This window comes from Hypanus sabinus, chromosome 30 (assembly GCF_030144855.1).
Source record: "Hypanus sabinus isolate sHypSab1 chromosome 30, sHypSab1.hap1, whole genome shotgun sequence".
NCBI lineage: Eukaryota > Metazoa > Chordata > Chondrichthyes > Myliobatiformes > Dasyatidae > Hypanus > Hypanus sabinus.
In genome coordinates, this window is record NC_082735.1 from 18,847,173 (window position 1) to 18,871,303 (window position 24,131).

Below are 24,131 nucleotides of genomic sequence, written 5' to 3' on the forward strand. Positions count from 1 at the left end.
GAGACAGAAACAGAGGACTGATGAAAGATCAAGAACTGCAACTTAATGTAACCCCCTGGGTCGCCTCAGGCTCGCTCAGCTCGTTCTTGTCTAGGGGGAGCAGCCTTCAGCCCCGCCAACCTGGGTAATCAGCTGGTGTGGATGCTGTGTGATGTCCCCGCCTCGCCCAAAAACAGACAGTACACCATATGCGATTAAATGAGTACAATTTATAAAGGTTACTATAACTAAGTGATTAATAACGATACAGTATATATGAAGAGAAAAAAAATAAAGAAAAGGCGCCAAACTTATCAAAGTCCAAACCACTTCGTGCACAACCATTGGAGCTCAATTTCTGAAGTCTTCTGGCCACCATTCGATCCCCTCCGAACTCCTCGACTCGCAGCTCAGGACCCTCCGAACTCCTCGACTCTCCAGACAGCTCAGGACCCTCCGAGTGGTCAACCAAGCACATCTAGCTTCATCCCCCCCCCCCTCCTCGGAGAATCTCCCGGCCTCGGACCCCCCTTTGGGGTCCGATCCTCACCCAGCTTAGAGCATTGCGTCCTCTCTCTCGACCCCCTCGCACCGATCTGCCCAAAAGCCCGTCAACAAAAGCTTACAGACTCAGAAGAAAGAACATTAATCCCCATTTGGTTTACAAAGGAATACCATTCTCATTATCAGTAAATTAGCATTCCTGCTAGTTAACAAAAAGAAGAAACCCTCTTTACACTCTCCCTCCACCAAATAAAAGTCATGTCCTCATGACTACTAAATAACTCGCCACCTTTCCTGCCAACACACCGTAACCCAAGCACAAACAGTGACATCTCCTCCCCACACAGTAACCCTCACACCCTGTTTTTCAGGCGCTACTTAGGCAACTATCTGGGAGTTCCCTAACCCTTCTGAGACCTCCGTACCCCCTCACCTAAACCCTTCAGGCTCGGACACAACTGGGGATACCTTGGGCCCACTACCAACTGCTCTCTCAACCTCTCACTCATGCCCCACACTGCACACAGCTAACCCTCCCCGCTATACCTGACTCAATGGGAGAAGGGCCAAAGGTCTCTTCCTCAATCGAGGGAAAGTCAGCAAAAGGCAGCATGTACCACACATCCAGCACATCATCCATCGAATCTGTATTCTTCCTCATTCCTGTGATCGGTAGCTGCTGTTTGATCTTCTCCAAATGGAAACACGTGGCCTGCACTGCTCCCGCAGTCTCTTCAGCCTCCTGTTCAGTATTCACTGCACTTCTCTCCAGCTTTTTCTTCCTCATGACTTCTTCCAGATCAACTTTCAGGTTTTGCACTTCATTTGAACTGTCGATGGTCATCTTCAGGTTCCCTTCAAGCTTCCGCTTCTCTCTTCTGAGATTCGTCTGTAATTTCTTCACCTCCGCAAACTCCCCTCTCCGGGTTCTCAGTTTGCTATTACCCTCAGTCAGACAACTTTCTTCATTCTCTCCAACTTGTAAGTCTTCTGAATGGTTCCAGATCACTTTCTCCAGTCTCTCTGTCTTCATTTCAAACTTGATTCCGTAGAGACAGTCACTCACGAGCTGCGACCTTGGTCAGCCCTGGCACGTGTCCCGAAAACACTTTAACTCGGTAGTTCTCAGCAGCTCCTGCAACGACCTCACTTCATATTCTCCTGAGGCAAATCCAAACACCAAGAGATCATCCACATACACCAAAACTCCAAACGCCTCCACATCCCCTATGGTCTTCCACCTGCCCAGCAGGAAGGTTGCAAGGGCTCCAGATATGCCCTGTGGCATCTTTTCGGACCCGAAGACTCCTAGGGAATTTATAACGGCCGTCTTCTCCTTGTCGGCCCCACTCATCGGGATCTGGCAACATCCACTCCTCAGATCCAGCACCTTAAACCACTTCACACCACTCAGACAGGCCATCGCCTCTCTGGCCCTCAGGGCCACTGACAGTGCAGTATTCTGGTCACTGACAGTGCACCTCTTCAACACAATATAATCCACACACACGCTGCCTACATCTTCCACGGCTGTAGGGGCCAGTCACCGCAACCTCTCTCTCCGAGGTGTCTTCAGCAGTCAACTCCCCTCGCTTGTGGTATTTCGCAGCGTCCACGAAGAGGGTCTCACCCTCAGATACTTCCCCCAGGCCGTACCACCACTGGCTCTTGTTTGAATTCGGTATCAGCCCAATGCTGCTACACACGTCTGCACAAGCAGCTCGAAACCCTGGGTGCATCGACAATGCCTCCAAACAGCGCTCACCCGCCTCCTCCGGGCAGGCCCCCAAGCACACCAGCAGGATATTGGTTCTCTCTAGAACAGAAACGCTGCCCGTCTCAACAGGGTCCGGTCACATCAGCATTAACGATTCATGAACCTCAGTCTCCTCCACATTTGCCTCTAAGAACTCCATTTTCACTGACCAACAACCGTCGTATGGATAATCAACGGCACTGGTACCCCGAATCTCCAGTGTCCTCAATGTCATCAAGGGTAAATGCTTCCAATAACGGTTATGAAACAAACTGTACAGCAACTTCACCGGCTCCCCGGTGCCGAGGATGGCTTTAACTTGACTTCCATCCATCCGTAACAACACCTGTGCGCGTGGCCCCTCTAAACCTTCAGGAATAGGGTCTGCTCCTTTCGGGAGTTCCTTGGTACATTGCTGGGAACGTGCTCCCCCAGAGACCCCAAGCCGTTCCCCCACTGGGCCTCCTCTAAGTTTCCCGACACCTCTCGAATCAACGGAACAACTGATCCCCTTGACAGATCCCCTTGGCACCACAAGCAATTTATCTGCCCCCCTAGGCAAAAAGGGATACCCTAAAAACTTCCCACCAATCTCCTGCCACGGATATGATAAGCCCCCCAGCTGCGGCATTTGACTTCCAGTCGAACCACACGCATTTTCCCACACTTTTCCAGAACTGGCAGCGGTCACTTCGAGGTAATTGCGCCTGACAGTTCTAACAAAGTCACCAGCCCGCCTACTCAAACTTTCAACCCGTCCCTGTCGCTTTCCCTCAGCCAAGCACTGCCACTCACCCAACAACTGAGAGGTCCGCTCCACCCACGCCTCCGCCCCTTTAGGGCTGGACATTATTCCAACAACCGGGCGGAGCTCACCACTGCTGAAACATCCCAACCTGTCACTCCTCAATCTCCAAACAGTACGGACAGCCCATGGTCCCACTGCCATTTCGTCAGCACTAGTCGGAACTTGAACAACGACCTCCAGGCTACCAACAGCAGCCACCCCACCCAACACACACACACAGCGATAACCAGCAATCGCACACCCACAAAGGCACACCAGCTCTTTGCCGCAGACACAATTTAAATAGGGTGATCACACAGCTTCCACAGAAATCAACCCCGGACGAGCACCCCACAATGTAACCCCCTGGGTCGCCTCAGGCTCGCTCAGCTCGTTCTTGTCTAGGGGGAGCAGCCTTCAGCCCCGCCAACCTGGGTAATCAGCTGGTGTGGATGCTGTGTGATGTCCCCGCCTCGCCCAAAAACAGATAGTACACCATATGCGATTAAATGAGTACAATTTATAAAGGTTACTATAACTAAGTGATTAATAACAATACAGTATATATGAAGAGAAAAAAAATAAAGAAAAGGCGTCAAACTTATCAAAGTCCAAACCACTTCGTCCACAACCGTTGGAGCTCAATTTCTGAAGTCTTCTGGCCACCATCCGATCCCCTCCGAACTCCTCGACTCGCAGCTCAGGACCCTCCGAACTCCTCGACTCTCCAAACAGCTCAGGACCCTCCGAGTGGTCAACCAAGCACATCTAGCTTCATCCCCCCCCCCTCGGAAAATCTCCCGGCCTCGGACCCCCCTTTGGGGTTCGATCCTCGCCCAGCTTAGAGCATTGCGTCCTCTCTCTCGACCCCCTTGAGCTGATCTGCCCAAAAGCCTGTCAACCAAAGCTTACAGACTCAGAAGAAAGAACATTAATCCCCATTTGGTTTACAAAGGAATACCATTCTTGTTATCAGTAAATTAGCATTCCTGCTAGTTAACAAAAAGAAGAAACCCTCTTTACATTAATATCATCTGAAAATTCATCTCATAAACTTGCATGTTCTGTTGAGTAACAAAAATAAAACAATCAAAAAACTCAGCAGGCTAGGCAGCATCTATGGAAGGAAATAAACAGTAGACATCCTGAAGGAGGGTCTCAGCCTGAAACATTGATATTTTTCCCTACCATAGGTGCTGACCTGCTCTGTTCCTCCAGCCTTTTGTATGTCTTGTTCCAGATTTCCAGCATCTGCAAAGTCCCCTGTGTCTCTGATGTTCTGCACTGTGGATTTTTCAAACATCATTGATGTGCAACGTCAGCCCCAATATCCCTCCCAAATGGTGAGGAGGTAGGATTATAAATCCGACACTTTCATGAAAAGCTAGATTCTATGGGCTAGGAACAGAATTGTAAAAAAGTTGGCTATTCAAAAATTTGTGTCAACTCATACCAGGGAATGCAGCAGCCATTATTGCAAATTTGAATCAAAATCATAAAATCCATGCATCAACCCTGAACCCCTAAGATGGCTTTTATGTCTTTATTTTCATGAACATGGCACTTTATTTTTCCAGCTCGCCAGCAATCAGTAACATTGCCAAAATTTTGGCAGTCTGAGATAAAGGGATTTTCCACCTTTAATTCCACCCTATCCTTTATCACTCATATCTGAGGAGGTTTAAGAGCTCAATCCAGAATAGTAGCCTGGTCTAATCAAGCGCTTGCCTAATTAATGGAGGCATATATTTTCACAGTATTCATAGCCAATGCTTTTTGGCCCAGTATCACATTAACAGATCTTTTTTCTGTTATAATGTCAATAAAAACAAATAGGAGTTGTAATACATTCCATTCATAGGTCTCTTTCATAGCCTTGCATTACTTCTTGACAGCATCTTATTGATCTTTTCACAAAGGATCCCTGGAATAGAAGCAATTTGCCCGGAATTTCTTGTGATTTATAATAGATTTTGTGACAAATGGCAGCTGGGTTCTGTAACAATCTGCCAGCTCCATCACATTCTTGCATTACTTCACTGTACAACACTAATTGATTGTACACATTAAAATGATAACATAAACTGAAGCAGCTATTTAAGGAATAAGAATATGTTTAACATAAATCTTATTCATTGTCTTAGGGTTTATAAAATTCTTCCTTAATTTTAATTTTAATTAGACTTATATATATCCAATAGCTGGATTTTCACTGTGTAAGAATATAGTAGTAGTCTCTCGAAGTCCGAGGAAGACAAATGTGTTGCGCAGCCAATGTCTGTGGGCACGCATATGACTTCTGAAGCCGAAGTCTGAAGCGCAGATATGGTCGCAGATGGGGCAAGGAGCACCGCCTGTTGGGGCAGGAGCAGACGCCTTCCTGTGTCTTTCTTGACTCGCCTTGAGGCGCTGCATGCGCCAGTTGGCTTTTAAGTTGTTTGCTGCCTTGGAGCATAGATTGCGCCACTTGGACCGATCAGCAGCAGTGTGTTCGAGATCACGGGGCTGGAGTTTGGCCCACTTAAGGTTTGACTTGAGGTTGTCCTTGTACCTCTTCCTTGGATGACCTTGGGCATGGGTGCCCTGCTCTAGTCCTCCATAGAACAACTGACGCGGCATTCTGGATTCATCCATGCGGATCACATGGCCAGTCCATCTGAGCTGAGCCTTCAAAACCTTGGCTTCAATGCTTGTGGAATTGGCTCGGTCCAGGACTGTCAGGTTGGAGATATGGTCTTGCCAGCGGATTTGTATGATTGATTGCAGAGTGCGATTATGGAATTGTTCAAGCTGTTTGACATGTCTGCGATACAGTGTCCAGGTTTCACAGCCATATAGAAGTGATAAGACCACAACAGCATTGTAAACCTTCAGTTTTGTGGAGAGGCAAATGTCTTTGTGCTGCAGAACTTTGACCCGGAGCCTTCCAAGTGCCTGGCTTGCTTTCTGGATCCTTGACGTGATTTCTTTATCAAGGGCACCATCGTTGGAGATGGTACTCCCCAAGTATTTGAAGTTGTCAACGTTCCATAGTTGTGTGTCATCGATGGTGATGCATAGCTGTGGTGGGGCACTGTTAGGTGCAGGCTGCAGGGGGATCTCTGTTTTACCAAGGCTGATTGTCAAGCTGAACAATTTAGATGCGACAGAGAATCTGCTGACCATTGTTTGTAGGTGGTCCTCTTGGTGCACCATGAGTGCGCAGTCATCTGCAAAGAGCACTTCTATGAACAGCTTTCAGAGGGTCTTTGTGTATGCTGCAAGGTGACGTAGGTCAAAGAGTGACCTGTCCAGGTGGTATTTGATATAAATGCCCAGGTTTAGGTCTTTGACGGCAAGCATTAGTACTTGAGTGAAAAAAGGTTGAAAAATACTGGTGCAAGCACACAGCCCTGTTTAATGCCATTGGAGATGTCAAATTTCTCACTAGGTTCGTCAGCTGAGAGAATCTCTCCAGTCATGTTGTCATGGAAGAGGTGTATGAGGTTGATGAACTTTGGAGGGCAGCCAAGTTTCCCGAGGATGATCCACAAGGCTTCTCTGTTGACAGATCAATCTGTTGACAGAGCTTTAGTCAGATCAATGAAGACAATGTACAAGTTCATGTTCTGCTTCAGCCATTTCTCCTGCATTTGTCTAACAGTCAAGATCATATCCACAGTGCTGCGTTTAGGTCGAAAGCCGCATTGCGATTCTGGGCGATTTTCTTCGGACACTATTCAAATAAGTCTATTGAGGATGTTGCGAGCCAGGATTTTGCTGGCGATGGAAAGTAGGGAGATGCCCCAGTAGTTCCCATAGTCTGTGCGTGGGCCTTTATTTTTGTATAGGGCAACTATTGCAGCATCCCGAAGGTCGGGTGGCATTACTTCCTCTTCCCAGATACTGACCAGGACGTCCTGGAATGCTTCTGATTGAGGGCTTTGAACAGTTCTGCGGGAATGCCATCCTTGTCTGGTGCTTTGTCACAGCTCATCTGTTTGATGGCTGTGCTGACCTCAGTCAGGGAGGGGGGGTTGTTGAGGAGCTCATGGACTGGGCTCTGGGGAATCTGGTTCAGTACTGACTGGTCGACAGTGGAGGGGCGGTTCAGGAATGACTGAAGTGTTCCTTCCACCTGGTGTCGATGCCCTTTCTGTCCTTGATAAGCGAGGATCCATCTGCAGAAAGCAGAGGAGCTACGCTTGACTTTGAGGAACCAAAGAGAGACTTGATGGCGTTGAAGAACTGCTTGGTGTTGTTTGTGTCAGCATAGTGCTGAACCTCAACCGCCTTCTTATTCCACCATGTGTTGCACATTATACGGATTTCCCTTTGAGCGAATACCTGATAGGACTTGAATCTGTCCTTTTTGCAGGTGGAGTTCAGGTCATCCTGCCATTCCTCTGAATGCCTTGTTCTTCTTGGTGAGTAGGTCATCGATGATGGTGCTATTCTCATTGAACCAGTCTTGGTGGGTGCACTTTCTGCAGCCTAGTGTTGATTTTGCCGTTTCAGTTATAGCATTTTTGAAGTGGCTCCATTTCTGGATTGGGTTACCTGTGAGTGGCTGGTTTGTTGATAGTTTCTGTTTAAGAGTATTTTGAAATTCGCGTAGACAAGGAGGGTGCTGAAGTTTGGAGGTGTTAAAGGATGGCCGTACTGCCTTTGGACACTTTTTGTGAGATTGAACGACGTGTAGCTTGAGGGTGGTGCGGAGGAGTCTGTGGTCCGTCCACTCTGCTCCTCACATGGCTCGTGTGATGACTACATCTCGGATGTCACGTTGACAGACAATGACATAATCGATCAGATGCCATTGTTTGGATTTAGGGTGCATCCATGTTGTCTTGAATTTGTTGACCATTCTGAACACTGTGTTCGTGATAGTGAGGTCATACTCTTCACATTTGCTGAAAAGCAGGAGGCCATTGCTGTTCATCTTCCCGACTTCGTGTCTGCCGAGCACTCCATTCCACTCCACTGATCATGGTCTTGGCCGACTCGGGCATTAAAATCTCCCAGCAAGATCAGCTTATCACTGGCCAGCACTGAACGCAGGATGGAGTCAAGGTCGGCGTAAAACTGCTCTATGGTTTCAGTAGGGCTGGTCAGGGTGGGGGCAAAGGCACTAATAATAGTTCCATGTCAATTTTGGCTGAGGGGCAGATGTAGCTTCATCAATTTTTTGCTGATGCCAACAGGCAGGTCGGGGAGCTGTTTCATCAGGGTACTCCTAATGGCGAAGCCCACTCCGTGGATCCTGTCTTCGTTCTGCACCCTTCCTCTCCAGAAGAAGTCGTAGCCGCTGGCAAGCTCAGTGATGAATCCCTCATCTGCAACCCTGGTTTCGCTCAGCGCTGTGATGTCAATGTTGTAGCGAGCAAGTTCTTTCCCATTGAAGGCTGTTCTCCTTTCAGGTCTTTCCTTATCCAATAAGGTGCAAACGTCCACTGCTCCTAGATGGAGAATTTTTTTTTATTTTGATTTCGACCGCAATGATTGGGTGATCCGTCAGTCAGGGTTAACTGGCTGGATGATCTAGGGCAGGCGATGCTTAGACCATCTTTTCTAGGCCCCTCCCTGATTACAGTGTGGGCAGTGGTGTCCTAAAAAGGGCTGCCCAGTCACCCTGGATGCCGCCGGACTCCCCTACTGCCCTGGGATCAGAGGAGAACGACCATCTGCTCAAGGGCCGCCTATGTGCAGGTTTGCAACTGCAACTCAGTGGTCACCTCCACCTGTTGGTTTGCTGCTCTCCCATCGCCGTAGGACTTTTTGAAGAGAGAAAGAAGATGAAGATGCACAACAGAAGGACCCGTGGGTGAAAGATATTACAGTGAAAAAGCCTTAGCATGGAGACAGTCCCACTCTCTCGGCCTCGGAGGTCAGGATCCATCGGCATGAAGATCGTTACACATGGTGGCCTCTTCAGCTGCAGGAGTTACCGGACAATAGATTGATGAAGCCCTCCCCATTGACTGCCTACGGGACTCCAGCTCCGGATTTCTTCTCGGGGTTTACTCCCATAGCCTTTCCCATGATTGGGTGTGGCCGCAAGGCCACGGAGGTCTTAAGATCAGACTTCTCCTTCTCCTAGGTGGGCAGTTGACCAGGACTAATGAGCCCCACCTGCCCGAAGCATCTGGCTTTGAGGCACCAGAGACCCATCTTTGCCTCTTCTCCCATTGGTAGGAACAGTTCCACCACGTGAAGGCCGGGAGCTGGACTTGGTTGACAGAGGCTATTTGAGGCACAGGCCATGTGAAATCATTTATAGGTAGTGAGAGCTGATTCCTCATTACCACCTCCAGCTATGTCAACCTTGGAACCTTGGAAAAACTGTCTGAGGAATATGTGCCATAAAATTAACAGAGACTTAATTCCTTCAGCCACCCTCTTATCTTGTTTTCAAGCATGTTATCAAATTAAATTGGAACTCATCCCAATGCATGGGATTGTGGGAGCGAGCTGGGACAAGATGGGTGGTTGGATTATGACTGTGACACTTTCCCATAAGACTGCTCTCTGTAGGCTAGAAATAGAATTGAAATTTCAGAAGTATAATGAAGTAACGATGCCTATTGTCAGCTGAAGTAATTGAATTAATTATCAGGTGTAAATGTGATGACTTTTGGCATCAAATGTTACCTTTGTTCAATAGTGTAAAATGAATAATGCCAAATTGGCTCTTACACATCCTGTTTGATTTTCTCTTTCATTGTTAATGGAAATCTAAAGACGAAATATAATTTGTGCACTGAATGTGATATTTTATTCCAAGTTAAAGCAACCCATATTATAGCACGGATGTATACAGAAAGCAACAAGTTTCCAGAGGAGCCAGATGATGATTGACCCTTTATTAACTATAATAACAACATAAAATACTAAACTGATCAATGGAATACTTAGCTGACGTAAGAAAAAGGGTTTAAACTTTGGAACAATGATTTTTCTTCAAAACATTGGACATTGTTTCAAGATACTTTGTTACTGACTGACAACTAATAAAATCCTTCAATAAGATCCTGAAGGAAAATTCTATTATTCATGCTAAGTGTGGCATGTATTTAAAATTAGATCTAGATACAGATAATGATTTATTGTAAAGTAGGATGCAGTGAGGTCATCTGAGATGTCCTTAATGTTGATATTTCCTAGTAAAGATATTAAGTTTTTCTATTATTTTCTAATAGGTGAATAAATTAAATGTATGTGTGTAGGGTGAGAGAATGTTGGAAGATTAATTGACACCTAAAGGCCAACACAATGAGTTTCAATAAAATCTAGCAGTAGTAAATTGAATCAGTATAGACTAATGTAAGACAAATGTTGTAGTGAAGAGCCCCATAAAAGAAGCTCAATAGTTAAAGATGAAACAAACATTTAATGAGAATTCAGTAGAATTGATGTTGGGGTTGTCCAGTCAGAAGTGATGAGGCAGAGAAAGAGAACAAAGATATGGAATTCAAGATGAGGTGAGAAATTACTTTTACCCATGATTCATACATCAGTACATCACTTGGTGGTCAGCATCTGTTCCCAGGAACAAAAATGCACAAAGAAGTAACCAACAATTATATTATCTATATAGAGATGCTTTACTGACCAGAATAAGTGGTCAACTCCTGTTCTAATTTTATAGTACCAGCAAGAAATGAATAGGATATTGGGTGATCTAATCAAACTAATAGACGAGATTGCAGAAAGCTTATTAATAAATGTAGTTACAGTATATTCTGATTTCCATCTTCCTCAACATTTATTTATTGTATCAGCAATGCCCTTTTCACAAAAAACAAATTGTTCAGACACTAAAGATTAGTAGGTTGGAAAAACGGATTCTGAAAATTCTAAAAATAGAAGATATATAGATAGGAGATGGAAATTCATTCCCACCCTTATGTGCCTGCTGCAGCATTCAGCATAATCTTGGCAGATCGTTCTACTTCAATGCCACTTTCCTGTACAAACTCCATATTGATTAATTCCCTTAATATCTAAAAATCTTTCAGCCGCTGCATTGTGTCTCAGCAGCCCCTTCGGGTAGTGAACTCCGAAGATTTACTAACCACTGGACAAAGAAATTTCATTTCAGTCCTCAACGGCCAAATCTTTATTTTCAGTCTGCAGACCTTTGTTTCAGACGTCCCCAGCCAGACAAAACATCATCCCTGCATCTGTCATATCAAAGCCTAAAATCTAACTGTTGCATAATTCAGTTAGATTATCTTCCACTCTTCTAACCCAAAAGGGCATAGGCCCAAAGTGTTTCTCCTTGTATGACATGCATATTATCCCAGAAAACAGACTCATGAATTTTCACTGATCTCCCTTTATTGCAAATATAACCATCCCCAGACCGAGAGAGCACACCAATACACCATATTTCAGATGTAGTCTTCCCAATGCTCTTTATAATTCTCTCATACTCATCTTATAATAAATACCATAGCTTGTTGTGCTTTCAAGTCAACTTTCAATGAATTATAATTATGGATAGCAGGTTCCTCTACCTCTGAACGCCTTGAAGACCTTTTTGAAATAAACTGGTTTGCCTGCATCTCATCTGCTAGATACAATCTCCAGAAACACTAACAGGCCCCTGAAATATGATGTTACTCACATAAATCCATTTTAAACGTGCCAGATTCTATAACTGTGACCCCTTTTTTTAACTGATTCCAGTATTTTTCTTATTACTGATTTTATCATAATTGGCCTTTTCTTTTTCTTGTTAAATAGTGGGGCAATATCTGCTGTCTTCACTGCTGGGAACAGTTCAAGAGTTCAGAATTTTGAAACATGACAACTTGTGCATCCCACTACCTCCAGAGTTACCTCCTGCATACCTTTAGGTATGCTATAATGCCCTATGGTTTTTATTGTCATCTAGTTCCAATGATTTCATTATCACCACTGTTTTCAACTCATGTTAATTTCATGGAATTCCTCACTTGTGATTTCTGGGAAGTTTTCTGTGAAGATGGCCATAAAATAGTTGACCAATTATGCTGCCTTCTCCTTATTCCTCAACGTTACTTCTTCTGCCTCAGTCTGCATCAGCACACATTAATTTTAGCTAATCTTTTCCTTTTACTTAGTCACAGAAGTCTTAGTACCCTGCTTTTGTCACGAGTGCCTCCTTCAGGTCAGGGGAGTTGTTGGACCTTTCCTCGTCCATGGCTGAGTGGGCTTCCAGCACTCTACCAGACAGGAGAGGGATGAGTCAACACACCCCACACCCCCATGTTTTGGCCAGCCGTTCAAACCCCAGGAGATAATTACAGATATCCTCTCTCTCTTGGAAGACTGGCATCTTGGGTTCTGACCAGTAGGCAAGAACTCCACATCTTGGCTCAGGTACTGAAGTGGACACAGGCACGAGTTGCTGGGAGGGGACCAGTGGTGTCTGTGAGGGCTGGTCCTGCATACCTGGAGGTCCAAGTAACAGAGAGCACCGGGTTGCTGGTGGTGGAAGCAGCATTCTTGGGCTTCTACTGGAGATGCTATGAATCTTGGTGCCCCTGATGTGGTGGGTACTCCTTGTCTATGCTGGTGGGGCCCTGATCAGGCTGGTTTGTAACTCTTGGAACGCCTGCAGAAGTACTCATAGGGGTGAACTGACCAAGAAGAGTTGTCAGCTCCATCATGCCTACAGTCTTCCTTGGCTCCACAGAAGGACCCCGAAAGGTACTGGACCATGCCCCTAGAACCACGTACTCTTCCTCGTGCTCCATCATGCCCCACCATCTGTCCTCATGAGGCTCCATCCCTGAAGCATCCAGCTTAACTTTGGTCTTCCATGAGCGCAATCGAAGTCTTTTTGACATCTTCACCCCTTTTCGGCTTACCATCCAATGCTGCCACCATCTTTCACTCCTCACTATCAGGTGCAGGTAAGCGTGCCAAATGAAGGTCACCAGTTGGAAAAAAAAACAGATGGCAAACCACAACAGCACATTAATGCAATAAATAAAAGAATGCATGAAATAAAAGAGCAAAAGGTTCTGCAGAAAGGAAGTATTTACAAATCGACAAATGAAAACAAAATGTACACAGTTTTACAAATATACAGAGGCTTTCTCCATGACACATGTTGTCATTAACTTTCCAATATAATTATTCACCAACCACCAAATCCAACCTCCACCTCTCAGCAAAACTTAACTGAGGGCTTATATCTGCCTGCTCCCAATAACCCAGGCATTATTTTAGGATGGTCTACACTGCCTCTCAGGTCTTTTGGGACTGCTCGGTTGTCTTCTCCGTGGATTGTCACCTTGCCATGGTAGAGAAGCTTGTGTGGTCCTGAGATCCCGAGAACGATGCCGTCTGGAGCTATGCTCCTGGTAGGGTCACCGATAAGGTCGAGGGTGCGGTCCCTGACAAAGAACAATCCAACCAAGACCTCAACGGTGGAACAAGTGGACAAAGTTACTTTGAATTCAATGGCTGTGAAGGTAGATGAAGGCTGCAACAAATCCATCAGCTCCAATCGTCATGGTTTCCATGCCATTGGAATCAGTTGGTTGATTTGTGAAGTATCGTGTGCTTCTTGGAGTGCAACATCAAGTACACGTTAAACAAATACACACACAGGCGTCTTTGCTCTGTGGTCCATGGAACAGAGACCATCATCCTCGACCTAAGCGAAGGATAGCCACAAAATGATGCAATGGTGTGAGTGAAAATAAATGAAACTGTTTGGAATGCCTGTGTCTAGAATCCTTATTTTTATGAGTTATAAACCAGTAGAGCACATTAATTGAAGAGGTTGTTTTGATTAGTCAAGCTAACGATTATTTTCTGTTGGAGTGTGTAAATGGAGATCTCCCAAGAACTGCAGAATGGGAAGGCAAAGGGGAAGCTAAACAAGGGACAGAACGAGGAGGGGTGAGTAATCAGGCAATGGGGCAAGATTAGCAGGTGAATTAGCACTGCCAGTCTATTCTGTCACAAAAATCCAGGCATAAATAGAAATTTAAAGAAAGCTGACATGGAGCAATATACAGGAACACTATGAAAAATTATATTACATCAGAGCTGTTTAAGAGAAGATAAAAATCCTGAAAATGTTTACATTTACTTGTACGATTTAATTTGCTGATCTTTCAGTGTAAGCATTTCTTCTGATTAATTTGAAAAGTTGCAAAGGTCATGGAAGAATCCTGGTTGACTTTCAAACTCTAAATAGATTGGTTGTAAGGGGTAGTGTAGATTAGGATACTTTGCTCAAAAGTAAATTATATTACAAAATATTCACTATTTCTCTGCATTATAAAATACTTCTTGCTAACTGGAAAACTTGAAGAGTTGTGATATTAGCAAGGGAGGAATTTCAAGATAAAAGTTTGAGTTGAGAATATAGTGGACACAGTAATGAAAGATTCTTATATCTTAGATAAAAGGCTCTGGATTCCATCTTTCTCGAGAAACTTAAGCACTCTGTCACATAAGTGCAGTATTGAAGAATAGTATACTGTGAAAGATGATAAGACCAGAAGATATGGAAGCAGAATTAGGCCCATCAAGTCTGCTCTGACATTTCATCATGGCTGATCCAATTTTCCTCAGCCCCAATCTCCTGCCTTCTCCCCGTATCACTTCATCCCCTGACCAATCATGAATCTATCAACCTCTGCCTTAAATATATATAAAGACTTGAGTGCACAGATGCCTATGGGAAAGAATTCCACAGATTCACCGCCCTCTGGCTAAAGGAATTCCTCCTCAGCTCCATTCTAAAAGGACGCCCTGCTATTTTGAAGCTATGTCCTGTCGTCTTAGTCTCTCCCATCAAAGGAAACGTCCTCTCCACATCCACCATAACAAGTCCTTTCACCATTTGATAGGTTTCAATGAAGTCACCCTCATTGAATTCTACTAAATACAACAGCCCAGAGCCATCAGTGCTCTTCATATGACAAACCATTCAATTTTAGAATCATTTTCAGGAACCTCCTTTGAACCCTTTCCAGTTTCGGCACATTCTTACTGAGATACGGAGCCCAAAACTGCTGACAATACACCAAGAACTTTATTAAATCTCAATATGACATCCTTGGTTTTATATACTAGTGCTTTTGAAATTAGTGGTAACATCGCATTTGCTTCTCTCGACACAGATTCAACATGTAAATTAACCTTTAGGGAATCCTGCACAAGGACTCCCAAGTCCCTTTGTGCCTCAGTTTTCAGTGTTTTATCTCCATTTAGAAAATAGTCAGACTTTCATTTCTTCTACAAAAGTACATGACCATACACTGTATTCCATCTGCCATTTCTATACCCATTCTTCCAATCTCTCTAATTCTTTCTGCAGCCTTTCTACTTCCTCAAAACTACCTGCATCTCCATCTGTCTTCATATCATCTGCAAACTTTGCAACAAAGCCATTGATTCCATCATTGACATCGAATGCACAAAGAATCAGTCCCAATACAGATCCCAATGGAACACCACTAGTCACCACAGCCCACCTGAAAAGGCTCTCCCTATTCCTAGTCATTGCCTCCTGCCAATCAGCTACTGCTTTATCAATGCTAGGATCGTTCCTGTAATACCATGGGATCGTAACTTGTTAAGCAGCCCCATGTGATGTACCTTGTCAAAAGCTTTCTGATAATCCAAGTACACAACATCAACCAATTCTCCTTTGTCTATCCTGCTTATTATTTCTTCAAAGAATCCCAACAGATCTGTTGGCAAGATTTTCCGTATTCCCAACCACTGATGTCAAACTAACTGGCCTATAGTTTCCTTTCTTCTGCCTGTGTCCATTCTTAAAGAGTGGAGTGACATTTGCAATTTTTCAGTCTTCTGAAACCATTCCAGAATCTAGTGATTTGTGAAAGATCATTACTAATACCTCCACAATCTCCTCAGCCACCTCTTTCAGAACTCTGAGGTGTACACCATCAGGTCCAGATGACTTGCTCAATTTCAAGCCTTTCAGTTTCCCAAATTCCTTCTCTCTGGTAATGGTAACTTCACACACTTCATGACCCCTGACCCCTGGAACTTCCACCATACTGCTAGTGTTTCCCACAATGAACACTGATGCAAAATACTTTTTCAGTTTCTCTGCCATTTCCTTGTCCTCATTCCTACCTATCCAGGAGTCTGATATCCACTCTCACCTCAGCTTTACATGTCATGTACCTGAAGAAACATTTGGTATCCTTTTTGATATTATTGGCCAGCTTATTTTGATATTCCATCTTTTCCTTCTTAATTACTTTTTTAGTTGCTTTCTTTTGGTTTTTAAAAGCTCCCCAATCCTTCAGCTTCCCACTAATTTTTGCTTTATTTTATTCCGTCACTGAAGCTTTATGTTGGTTTTAACTTCTCTTTTTAGCCACAGCTGTGTCATCATGCCTTTAGATTACTTCTTCCTCTTTGGGATATACAGTGTGCATATATATATATATATATATATATATATATATCTTATGCCTCCTGAACCGCTTCCAGAAATTCCAGCCAGTGCTGCTCTGCCGTCATCCCTGCCAGTGTTCTTTTCCAATCAATTCTGGCCAGCTCTTCTCTCATGCCTCTGTAATTCCCTTCACTGCACTGTGTTACTGATATATCTGATTTTAGCTTCTCATTCTCAAGTTTCAGAGTGGATTTGATCATATGATGATCACCTGCCCCTAAAGGTTCTATTACTTAAGCTCTGTCAGCAATTCTGGTTCATTGCACAACACGGGATCCAGAATAAATGTTCCTCTAGTGGACTCATCCACAAGCTGCTGTAAAAAGCCATTTCATAGTTAATCTCCTGTAATCCAGCACCAACCTGATTTTCCAAATCTACCTACATATCAAAATCCCCCATGACTCTTGTAGCATTGCCCTTTGGGAATGCATCTTCTAACTCCCAAAGTAATTTGTGTACCACATCCTTACTACTGTTTTGGGGTTTGCATACAATCCCATCAGGGTTTTTTTTTATGTTTGCAGTTCCTTAGCTCTGTCCACAGTGTTTCAAAATTTCAACCCTATATCACCTCTTTTGAATAATTTGATATCACTTTTTCACCAACAGAGCAACACCTTCCCCCCCGCCTTCCTGCCTGTCTTTTTTATTTAATGCGTATCCTTTGACATTAAGCTCCCAGCTATAATCTTTTTTCAGCCATGAGTTAGTGATCCTATAACACATACATGCCAGTTTACAGCTGTGCTACAAGTTCATTTATCTTATTTCATTTACTGTGTGCATTCCAATATAACACCTTCAATCCTGTATTCATCCTTTTCGACTTTGTCCAACTTTAGCACTGCAACTCATTCTGTTGACTGCAATTTTGCCCTGTCAACAGCCTCTCCTCAGTACACATTGCCTCTGTTTGTAAACCGGCTACTGCATCCTCAGCACTATCCTCCATCTTTCTTACAATACAATCCTGGAGGTCCGGCCCATTAGCTTAGCATCTCACTCCCAGAACTCCCTATGCAGAACCTCATCACTCGTCCTACCAATGTCATTGGTATCTACATGGACCATAACTTCTGACTGTTCACCCTTTCAATTAAGAACATTGACAACCCAATCCGAGATATCCCAGACTCTGGCACCCGGGATGCAACATACCATCCAGGGATCTCGTTCTCGCCCACAGATCTTCCGTCAGTTTCACGAACTGATGAATCTCCTATCACCACAGTGTGCCTCTTCTCCCCTCCTTCACTTCTGAGTCGCAGAGCCAAACTCAGTGCCAGAGACCCGACCACTGTGACCTTCCTCTGTTATGTCAACTCCCTTCTCCAAAAGTATCCGAAGTGATGTGCCTGTTCTTGAGGGAAATGGCCACAAGGGTACTCTGTGGCTTCCTCCTCAACAACAGGTACATGAACGGTGCCATTTGTTGGCTTTGTTCGATGTGTAAAATACTATTGCACTGGATTTTGCAGGGAAATGCATTGGTGTAGAATTGCTGATATATATGCTTGCATAACTACAACCACATATGAATTCCTGCATGTCTGATGGGAAATCAGTCTGAAAATTTGTGCCATTAATTTTGCTTCAGGAACTGTCGCCGTTCATTTAAACAGGAAAGGATGACAACATGAGGCCAAGGTAAAGTTTAGTTACTTAAATATTTTTTGCTTAACTGAATTTATTTATATTATTTTTATTGCAATTTTAAGTGTTATAAGCATTTCCTTTTTTTTAAATTGAGATAGCTCTTCAAAACTGCCAAATGTTTGCTTAATTTTTAATTGCTTTAAAAATAGTAACTGTGGCAATTCATCTGAGCAACATCACAAAACCAAAATGTGCAAATGAAAATCTCATGAATGTGGCATTAACTAATATTCTACTTACTTCTGGAAGAGATAACATGCTATTTTGAGTGAGATCTTACTGCTGTATTTTTTATCCACAACTCAAGCGAATTTTGTCATTGAAGTATATATACAGAAAAAAATTCAATTACATTAGTCATAATAAATTTGATGTTTGCACTCACAGAAAACAAGAACAGCTGTCAATAAAACTGAACGGCCAGACATGAACAAACCGCTGCACAACTCCTGCCAAGCAACCATCAAGCAAACTTACCTAGTTGTGATCCCAGTCACCTTATCCCCAGGAAGTTTCAGAAACTGCCTTTCAAAATCAAATGGCCAGAATTGCCAGAGGAAAACCTGCTAAAGTAGGAATAGTCTGCCCTTTGGGCAATTCATCTATGTTTTTCTATTTGATTAAGCACACTCAGCTTTTATTTTAATGAGAAGTTTCTGATCTGTATTAGGTCACTCATTGTGCATTCAGGAAGTAGTAAGTAGAATATCACATTGGCTGGCAGAATGCTTGAGATTAATGTTAGGAGCAAAAGAAATTTCTATTTAAAACCTTCCTATTGTTTCCCCAGCAGAGGCATAGCTTGTAAGTTAACATTATTCTGTTTAGAAGTTCATCGGAAGGCATCAATACTATTTTACTGAAACATAGTGTTAGTTTTAGTTTATTAGGTACTAACCTTGAAGGAAATGCTTTGCACATATTATTAACCTGTAGTATTTACTTGTTGGAATCTTATAATACTTACCTGCAGGAAACTTAACCAAGTTCTTACTTACCTAAGTACATTTGCTTGTGTGAATGGAGGAATGCATTGTATTTTGTTTGTTTTCAGTGTCACCTCTTACTCACTCTGTCATGCCAATGAGTCTGAAATAAAATCAAGGTGCTAGGAGGTTATATTCTGACTCTCATGTCATGTTTCAATGGAGTTTAGCTGACTATCTAGTTGATATTACAACTCGTCAGTGAAGGCAGTGCAAAGGGTGCTTAAATGTTTATCACATATATATAAAAAATGAAATCTCTCTGATCGTGTTAGCAGTTTACCTTGTGCAATTTGCTGTTTCCCCATCTTCTCCTCAGATACTCCAATTCCCATTCCCATCCCAAAGATGTGCAAATTGATGGGATAATTGGCCATTGTGAATTACCAGGAGAGAACAGGCAAGCGGAAGAACCTTAGGGGAGCTAAGATGCATGTGAATGATAATTCCATCTGTCTGCCTCCCACTCTCTGTAGAGCTGACATCAAGACTATTCTTTCCTGCTGCCCTGACGTTGGGCCTCTCATGCCAAAAGGCATTCTATAACTACCCTCCTCAGGCCACGTTTTGCCTGAGTCTGAGGCAGATGGCTGCAGGTGTCAGTTTCAGCAAAATGGCTGCCTTTGCTATCTTGCTGCTTAGCTGCTAATGGGCCTTTGAGCTTTTAGATAACAGAAGAAAATAATGAGAAAGTAAGGATGAAGAAAAAGTAGACTGTTCACTCCATATTTATTTTGTAAATCAAATCTCACTATCACAATACAAGAAGGATTACAGTTATTATGTGATACAGCTCAATACATGTGGGAAGAGGGATAATTAGTTTGATAGCATACATTTATTGTCCCCTCATGAATCAAAGATAATTTACATTATCAGTCAATAAAATTGGGGGAGTGTTTATAAGCAGAGGCTGAATAATTATACCAAAAATCTAAATTTTCCCAACAGAGAATAATCATCTTGCAATGAAATTAAAGAAATGTTTGATATAATTGAGTTGCAGAAATATTTTATATATTTGAGTTGCAAGTATGTTATGCTAAATCTACAGGAATGGAATTGAAATTGGAAACAGTAGGGGCTATCAACAAGGTCTGATGAGGGAATACGTGACAGCTCATTGTGACAGATAGTAGTTGGGAATATTCTAGTTTTGACTGGGAGCGAACCTGTTCACTGACAAATTAATGACAAGAAAAATTCTACAACATACTTCTCATGCAATTTTGCTATTGTGAGCAGAGTTAAAATTTAAATTTCCTGCAGAGAGGAATTGATCATGTGGCAATTGATTATTTTCCTCCCATTGTCTTCTTTTTAGAATTTTCAGCAGAATTTTTTTTAATTTGCTCAGAAAGTAGCCCAGCTCTATTTCATATTCTGCCTGGCCTGAGGCAATTGCCTCCCACCATCTCTGATCCACACTCTCCATCATAGCTGGAAGTCCTGCTCAAAGGCACCATGCATTTTGGCAAGCTGCAATCATTGCAAGTGGTCGCTTGTTGTTGAAGCTGCATGAGGTTTAAAAAGAGCTCAGGGCTTTTTGGAACTCTTTGGTGTGTTGTAATCATTATGAGAGGTCATTCGTTGGTGAGGTTTTGCGAGACTTTAAAAAAATCGGAGTCTTTCGGAACTTTTTGTGGGCTGCAATCAGGATGAACTTTTAGTCACTCAGCAAAGCCCAATTAAAAAAGTGAGTTGTAAGCAGAACAGCCATTGTTCGAATGGGCCAGTGCGAGAATGGATAGGCATAGGCTCAACAGGCTTGGATGATAACAGGCGCAGGCTAGAACTTAAGCTAGATAAGTTAGAGATATAATAAGAGTAGGCAGGATGGTAGCTAAGGCAATGGAATGCTCCTCCCCTCAGATGTAGGATTTCAGGATACCTGAGAATCTCTTAGATGACTACATCTTCAGAAAGTGCAGTCAACTTCAACTCCTGCGTGACAAGGTCAAGAAAATGGAGCTGAAATTTTATGTGCTCAGGGCCGTCTGGGAGACTGGAAACCTCATAGATGAGACTTCTATAGAGGTCATCTCAATCATAATGCACTCTTCAAATAGTAGATGGGTGACCACCGGCACAAGTAAAGGGAGTAAGCAGTAAGTGTACCCAATAACAAGTATACACCTTTTCTGGGGGCAGGGAAATGGATAGTCTACAATGGAACAGCAGCAGCAGGCAGGCTCTGAGGCTCAGCAGGGAAGGGTAGAGTCAGACAGAGTGATAGTGGCTGGCGACTCTTTGAGGAGATAGAACAGGAGATTCTGTGGCCACAAAAGAGACACCAGGGTTGTGTGTTGCCTTCCAGGTGCATGGGTGCAGGTAGTTTCAAACCAGCTGCAAAAGATTCTCAAGAGGGAGGGTGAGCAGCTAGAGGTCGCAGTGCGCATTAGCATCAATTACGAAGGTAAAAAAGAGGGAAGAGATCCAGCACAGTTAATGAAGAGACAGAAGAGCAAGACTCCCAAGGCTGTAATTTCTGAATTATTCCCAGTATCATGTGCTAGCCAGGACAGATGGTACAGATGAGTTAATGACTGAGGCAGTGGTGCAGGGGGCAGGGCTCCAGATCTCTGGTTCATTGGCATGTCTTCTTGGGAATATACGACCTATTCAAAAAGGAAGTGTCCCGAAGGAGGCAAGTTTGCTAAAGCTGTTGGGGAGGGTTTAAACTAATTTGGCAGGGAGGATGAGGCAATTGGTACACAAGTTAATGCTTTGTGTAGTGAGACTATGAGGAAGGATAAGCAGATGATAGGGCAAAATTGCAGTCAGTGGGATGATTTGAAGCATAACATAGGAGCAAAAATAAAGAGGGTGATGAATACCGGACAGAAGGTGTGATATTTGAAAGCACACAGTATAGAGAATAAGGTAGATAATCTTGAAGTATAGTTAGAGATTGCTTGGTATGACATTGTTGGCATCACTGAGTTATGGCTAAAAGAAGATCACAATTTGGAACTTACCAAGGATACACCTTGTATTGAAAGGGCAGGCAATAGACAGAGTGGGTGGGATGACTCTGATAATAAAAAACTGAAATTAAAACCTTAGAAAGAAGTGAGATTGGATCAGAGGAGGGAAGATCCTTGTGGGTAGAGTTAAGAAACTGAAGTGTTAAAAGACTCTGATAGTTTTATACCAGCCCCAGAACAGCAGACAGGATGTGAGATATAAATTACAATGGGAGATCGGGCAGTCATGTCGTAGGCATAATGCTCTGATAGTCTGAAGGGATTTCAATATACAGATAGATTGGGAAAATCAGGTTGGCGCTGGATCCTAACTAAGGGAATTTGTAGAATGCCTACTAGATGGTCTTTTAGAGCAAATTGTGGTTGAGTCCACTAGGGGAAAGACATTTCTGGATGGGCGTTGAGTAATGTACCATATTTGATTAGAGAGCTGAAGATAAAGGAACCATTCATTGGAATTGATGGCTTTGTGGCTGAGGATGATACAACGCTAGGTGGAGAAGCAGCAAGTGTGCAGGGAATGCTCATGGTCATGCATGTTGGTAGGAAGAACACAGGAGTAAACTAATTTTTAAGTAGGAAGAAAATTCAAAAATCAAAGGTGCAAAGGGACTTGGATGGTCCCTGTGTAAGATTCCCTAAAGTTTACCTTGCAGGTTGAGTCGCTGGTAAGGAAGGCAAATGTGATGTTATCGATTTTGAGAGGACTAGAATATAAGATAAAAGATATTGTCCTGAGACTTCATAAGGCATTGGTCGGACTGCACTAGAAGTACAGTAAGCATTGTTGGGCACTTTATCTAAGAAAAGTTAGATAAAAGTTAGTAAGAAAAGTTGGCTTTGAAGAGGGTCCAGAGAAGGTTCACACGAATGATTCCTGGAATGAAAGGGTTAATGTACGAGGAGCATTTGATGACTCTGGGCTTGTACTCACTGGAGCTTAGAAGAATGGTGGAGGGTGGTGGGTATCTCATTGAAACTAATTTATTATTGGATGGATGTGGAAGGGATGTTTCTTATAGTGGGAGAGTCTAGGGCCAGAGGACACAGCCTCTGAATAGAGGGACATCCATTTACAAAAAAAATGAGGAGAAAGTTCTTTAGACAGAGGTTGGTGAATCTGTGGAATTCATTGTCAAACATACAATGGAGGCTAAGTAATAGAGTATATTTAAAATAGAGGTTAATAGGTTTTTGTTTAGTCAGTCTGTCAAAAGTTATGGGGAGAAGGTAGAAGAATGGGTTGAGGGGGTTAATAAATCAGCCATGATGGAATGGCAGAGGAGAATTCTTGGTCCTAATTGCCTAATTCTGCTCCTATGCCTTATGTCTTATTGTTTAGAGGTGTACTTAGATAAATGGGTTGCAGATATGGGTTATTCTCAAGTTTCCAGATAATATCCATTGAGACTGGTGCCCACTTTGCAGTGTATCTTAATCGATCTCAGCAGCTTAGCTGAGGTCACCAAAGATCAATGATTGCCGATGATACTCAGCTCAGTGGGATCGTGTTCATGGAGGATGTTGTGGAGAAGATTCAGCTACAAGTTAAATGAGTGGCATGACAAATGCAGATGGAATAATTATGAGACTATCCACTTTGGTGTACTTAACAGATAAGCACAGTGTTTGTTAGTCAGTGAGGGATTAGATGATACAGTGCTGTGCTTGCTTTCCGCAACAGAGCACAAACTTAGCATGAAGCAATGCAGGGACGGCAAGATTGCTGAATAAGTAAAGATTGAGTAGAGAGGAAATGTACTCTCTAGAGATTAGAAGAATGAGAAGAGAACTTACCAAAACATAGACTCATAAATAAACACTGTATGACAATGAGTCCTTTAGCCTAACTAATTCTTAAAGGGCTTGACAAGGCTTGGTTGAAGTGGAATGGATCCCTTGGATGAGGACTCTAAAGGGTACAATGCATAGACCATTTAGGACTGATATGAAGATAAATATATTTCTAGACATTAACAAATATCAAGCCATACAGGGATAGTACTGGAAAATGGAGCAGAACAGTACAGAGTGTTTGGAGTAGTCCTAC